The 6,000-nt window shown below is 37.5% G+C and overlaps 1 pseudogene; it reads left to right on the forward strand.

The window, feature by feature from the left end:
* The first annotated feature begins 2,217 nt into the window (after positions 1-2,217).
* LOC120155421 lies at positions 2,218-5,889 on the forward strand (annotated as a pseudogene).
* The last annotated feature ends 111 nt before the right edge of the window (positions 5,890-6,000 follow it).

Consider the following 6,000-nt stretch of genomic DNA (forward strand, 5'->3'; position numbering starts at 1 on the left):
TCAAAGGCAGACGACAACTTAGTCCAGGTAGCTTTCCATATATACGAACCCCACGAAAACAGATTCCATGCATTCAGGTCCTCTACCATTATTAGCTCCCGATGAATAGGTTGTCTGGCCTCTCTGCCTAAAAAGCCGGCATACACAAGTAGTAGTAGGCATACTCGGACAACATCGACGTCTTCCATCCGATGAAACCAGCTTTCTTATTAATAATTTCTTCAGGTCGTCAACATGTAGGTTCGGCTTCTCCATTGACTCATCCGGAAAAACCCGGATAACCATGATGGGCGGGCGATATGACGAGTGTACCGGCCTACATCATCGTGTCCGAATCGTAGACCAGTGATTAAGCAGAACTCCTTCCGCCCAAAGCAAGTATACGCTGGTGGAAAATGAACCATATCTCTTCCTCACCACGTTGTATACTGTCGGGTAATTTGATGTCATGGTCTGAAGCCACAATGGGTCAAATTAGCATCTCCACCGGATGCTGTACTCTCAGCCATGGCCCGAAGCAGGTTTCCTCAAACAATTGTCTTTGAGCAGGTGAAAGCTTCTTTGCAATTGTAGTGGCCAGGCTGACTTTATTTCTCAAGGTCAATTGAACCGAAAAAAATTTCTACAAAAACAATAAACATACCAAGTTATATACCAAAACTACACTGTGAAGATATACCAAAACAATAACATAAAAAGTAGTAGTTTATTCTTGAAACTAAAATTTTGCAACACTGTTTTGTCTTTTGGTTGAAATGAAATCGCAACGAGAGAATCGCAACGCGCGAGATGACAATCGCAACGAGAGAATCGCAACGCGAAATGAAAATCGCAACGAGAGAATCACAACGCGAAATGAAAATCGCAATGCGATTTTGGTTTCGCGTTGCGATTCTCTCGTTGCGATTTTCATTTCGCGTTGCGATTCTCTCGTTGCGACAGTCATTCTCTCGTTGCGATTTTCATTTATCTCGTTGCGACTCTTCTGCAAATTGAACTTGAATGGATTGCATTACTTCAACCAAAAGACAGAACAAAGACAAAGACAAATACTAACTTGAAATCGCAACGAGAGAATAGCAACGCGAAATGAAATCGCAACGACAGAATCGTAACGCAAATGAAATCTAAGTGAAATGGTTAATCTATTATTGAAATGACCAGTAAACTTATCATCAGTTTCAATATGAAAACCTACAATAATGCAAACATTTCAAATAAAAATAAAAAAAAACTAACCATCGGAGTTGATTTCCATTTCTGAATATTGTGAGGGATTCTGACCGTGAATGGTTGTGAGGGATTTCGCCGGAGATGGGGACGGAAATCTTCGGAGATGGGGACGGATTTCTTCGCCGTAGAGAGTGAGAGATGGAGATGGGACTGAGTTGTGATTTTAGGTTTAGGTTATGAGTTGCGATTACGGGATTTTGTCTTAATATTCTTTTTGTAATTTGAAAATAAAATACGCGTAGCGATTATAATGGCGCTTTAAATATCGCGTTGCGATTTACGGATACGCGTTGCGATTTTATGTATTATCGTTGCGATTTACGGATACGCGTTGCGATATACGGATACGCATTGCGATTTACCCATACGCGTTGCGATTTACGGATACACGTTGCGATTTACGGATACGCGTTGCGATTTATGTGTTCGCGTTGCGATTTTCATATTCGCGTTGCGATTATGGAAAATCGCAATGCGAATTTCTACTATCGCATCGCGATTTTCAAGAATCGCGTTGCGATTTTGGAAACTGATTTGCGATTCTGGAAACTGATTTGCGATTCTGGGGATCGCGTTGCGATTTTTATTCGCGTTGCGATTTTGTTGGTCATTTTGGCAAATCCAAAAAAAGTTGGTTAAAATCGTATATTATAACTTTTTTTTGGTCACTGAGACGATTTTCTCTTATTATTATCATAGGAAGGAGGTGAGGGTCTGGGTCTATTTTTGCAAAACGATGTGATGTTACAAGTAGAGAAGCGACCTCTTCTTCTCCTACTCCTTGCTATCGTTACATTGTAAAAGGAAAAAGCTCTACTTTGGTAATAGGGACAACAAAGTATCATAAAAAGTTTTTTAAGCTGATTCTGATTCTCACTGCATCATTTCCATGCCGGTGCAGCTGTAACAGTAGAAAGAACAAAGAAAAGCTGTGCCTTTTTTGTGTTGTTTTCCTTCTTCAAAGAATTGTATTTCATTCTCTTTGGTTTGAGTATCTTTGAGGTATGGTGTAATACTAAGGTTGGTTTACTTGAAAAAAAAAACAAAGGTTTTTCTTCTGCTAAGAAGGTTAAGCAATGACAATGGCATTTCGTTTGGTGTTCGTCTTCTTGGTTTCTCTCTTCTGTTTGAATTTGGCTTCGAGGGATTCTGAAGATGGTAAGTTTTACATTCTGCCTTAACTTTAAAAAAAGTGTCTCCTTTGTTTATTACTCCATGGCTCTCTATGTTTCTTTCTGGGTTTTGTTTGGGGTCTCTGAAAATGTCAACGTTAACAAGTTGGAACCTTTTTCTTAACATTTACTGGAAGTTGGTCTTGCTTTCTCACTTCAATGGCTGCTGGTTTCGTTTCATTACAGTTACGGTTCATGCTAAAGCGACAATATTTTGGTTAAAACTTTTCATTTTCTCTTTCAAGGGTTTTGAAGAAAAATTTGATTCTTCACGTACTGTCTGTCTGCATATTTTACAATGGAGCTAACATTCAGTGCTTTTATCTATGCAATGTAATATGATGAAGGAACAACACTGTTGGATATAAAGAAGTCGTTTAGGGATGTGGACAATGTACTATATGACTGGACCGACGCAACTTCTTCAGATTATTGTGTTTGGAGAGGGGTCACCTGCGACAATGTCACCTTCAATGTCGTTGCACTGTAAGTTTCAGACACTTTAATTTGGTGTCATTGTTTTGTTCTTTTTAACTGTCTTTGCCTTTTGTCATTCTTGATGGTAAATTTTTTTGTTTGTTTGATGAACTTTTGATTTTCCTTTCCTTTCATTCAGCTGATGTTTGTTTTGTTTTTGGTTTTTGGCTTTGTAGTAATTTATCAGACTTAAATCTTGATGGGGAAATCTCACCAGCCATTGGAGACCTCAAGGATCTTATTACTCTGTAGTGTTCTTTAACTATTTTTTGTTTGAAAAGAATTTTGTGCATGAGATTTGGATGGATTTGAATTGGGATATGATAGAAATTTTATATTATTGATCAGCGACCTTAGAGGAAATCAACTGTCTGGACAAATCCCAGATGAGATCTGCGACTGCTCGTCTTTGAAAAGCCTGCTTTAACAGAAAAGAGCTCAAGATTCTGATGTTGTGAATGGTTTTTGATGATGTTCAGTGGCTTGCAAGATGGATTGAACATTGCTTGTGTTATCAGGGACTTGTCCTTTAATGAGTTATATGGAGACATACCGTTTTCGATCTCGAAACTGAAACAACTAGAACTTCTGTAAGTTATGTTCGAAGCATTTCTTACATTAATGTAACAATTGAATTATTGGTTCATTAGATGTATTTGAATTTCTTCTTTTCTAATTGATGTCTAGGATTCTGAAAAACAATCAGTTAGTTGGCCCAATCCCTTCAACTCTGTCACAGATTCCGAACTTGAAAGTTGTAAGTTATTTCATATAGTTTCTACATCGTTGTATATTTTCATATAGTTTTATTCATTCCTTGACTTATGATATGGTTCCAGGGACCTGGCACAAAATAGACTGAGGGCGAAATTCCGAGGCTCATCTATTGGAATGAAGTGTTACAGTATCTGTGAGTGCAAAATGTTGCCACACCCTTTCTTTCTATTGTAAAACAATTCAATTTGAATATTTTTCCCATATAATGATATCATCTCAAGAATTCTTTATCCTGGGTGTTTTTAAATCTTTTCTTTTCTCATTGTTTTAGTGGTTTGCGAGGAAACAATCTAGTTGGCACGCTTTCTCCGGACATCTGCCAGCTAACTGGTCTATGGTACTTGTAATTTCCTTCCATTATTGAACATCCTTTGTTATGTCTTTTTACCTTCCCGAAAGTAAGGCCTTTTTCTGATCTAACTTTAAGTTACATTTTTTGAAGTGATGTGAGGAACAACAGTTTGACCGCAGCATTCCTCAGAATATAGGCAATTGCACTGCCTTCCAGGTCTTGTATGTACTCGTCATCTAGCTCGAGAGGCTAATGCTTTCAAACATCTAGATCAGTTAACTAAAGAAATCTTTTTTTTCATGTGATCGGCAGGGATTGTCCTACAACCAGCTAACTGGTGAAATTCCATTCAATATTGGGTTCTTGCAAGTAGCTACATTGTATGAGCTGAAATTTCCCATTTGACAAAGACTGTTGCTTAAAAAAGTTTCAGTTTATTAATTGCTCTAATGTTGATTTTTGTGGTTAGATCATTGCAAGGCAATCGTCTTTTGGGGAGATACCTTCCGTTATTGGTTTGATGCAGGCACTGCTGTATTGTAAGTATTTTGTTTGTAAACTGCACTGAAGTCCGATTCACTATCATTCAAATTCTCTCTTTATTATGTGATAGAAAATCTTATTTCATGTCAATTTCGCAATTGTACTATCCAGGGATTAGCTCCAACAAGTTAACTGGACCTATACCTTCAATTTTGGGGAATCTGACCTACACTGAAAAATTGTAAGTTTGTGTTATGAAACTCAAATACGTTGAAGTAGCTGCTAATGTTTTTCTTGAATGATATTTTGATGGGAATACACCATACACTGCAGATATTTGCACTGTAATCAACTGACTGGATCAATTCCGCTGGAACTGGGTAGTAGTCAAAGTTGCACTACTTGTAAGATTAATGGTCTTTGTTTATCTTGCGCATTGCCAATGCCAATTGGCATCTGCCAAATATTTGTGCCATGTGATATCTAGTTGGCCATGTAACATATTGGTTATCTTGATTTTTTCTTGTACAGGGAACTGAATGATAATCTCCTCACGGAGCATATTCCATCAGAGCTTGGGAAGTTAACAGAATTATATGATTTGTATGTTAGACTTTCTGGTTGTTGAGTATATGTTTGTTCTTAGTGTGTCGTAAGCACTGATACTTTTTCTTTTACAGGAATGTTGCTAACAACAAGCTTGAGGGACCTATTCCGTAATCTTAGCTCATGCACAAATCTCAACAGCCTGTAAGCACCAATCTTATGATTCAAATTCTGTAACTTCCGTTCTTCTAATTTGAAAACCCTTAAACTTTGTTATCTATTGATTGATTTGATGACAGTAATGTGCATGGGACAAGTTGAATGGAACAATTCCACCAGCTTTCGAGAGATTAGGAGTATGACTTATCTGTAAGCATCGTTCTTGCTATGTTAATGATTTATTTGGTAACACCAATCCACCAAATGGAGCCTAAATGATTGGTTCAAATGTTCATCATCTGACATATTTTATCCTTTTAATTTCCTTAATCTTTTTCTATGATGAAGCTCATCATGCTAATCACGTCGTCTTACCTCAGGAATCTCTCCTCTAACAATATCAAGGGCTCTATACCAATCGAGCTCTCTCGAATTGGTAATTTAGATACGCTGTAAGTATTAAGTGCCTGAAGGTGTTCTTCATCTTTTCTCGTTTTATTGGTGTTCTTACTTCTTGTTTGTTTTCTCCAGGGACCTCTCTGACAATGAAATTAGTGGCTCTATTCCTTCTTCACTTGGTGATTTGGAACACCTTCTAGTTGAGTATTTATAGAAAACGGGATCTTGTTTAAGTGCTTCGCAGAGATTTTTGTCTTATAATCTTTCTATTTTATGTAGGAATTTGAGCAGAAATCGTTTGACCGGAGTCATTCCGGAAGAATTGCTAATCTTAGAAGTGTTTATGGAGATGTAAGATAGCTTAAATTTTTCTTTCATTACTAGACCGATCTTTTCCATACTAACTTCTTGTCTCATCCTTGTAATCTGAGATCTTTCTTATGATAACCTATCAGGTGAGGA

This window comes from Hibiscus syriacus, unplaced genomic scaffold (genome assembly GCF_006381635.1).
Source record: "Hibiscus syriacus cultivar Baekdansim isolate YM2019G1 unplaced genomic scaffold, ASM638163v2 tig00111191_pilon, whole genome shotgun sequence".
NCBI lineage: Eukaryota > Viridiplantae > Streptophyta > Magnoliopsida > Malvales > Malvaceae > Hibiscus > Hibiscus syriacus.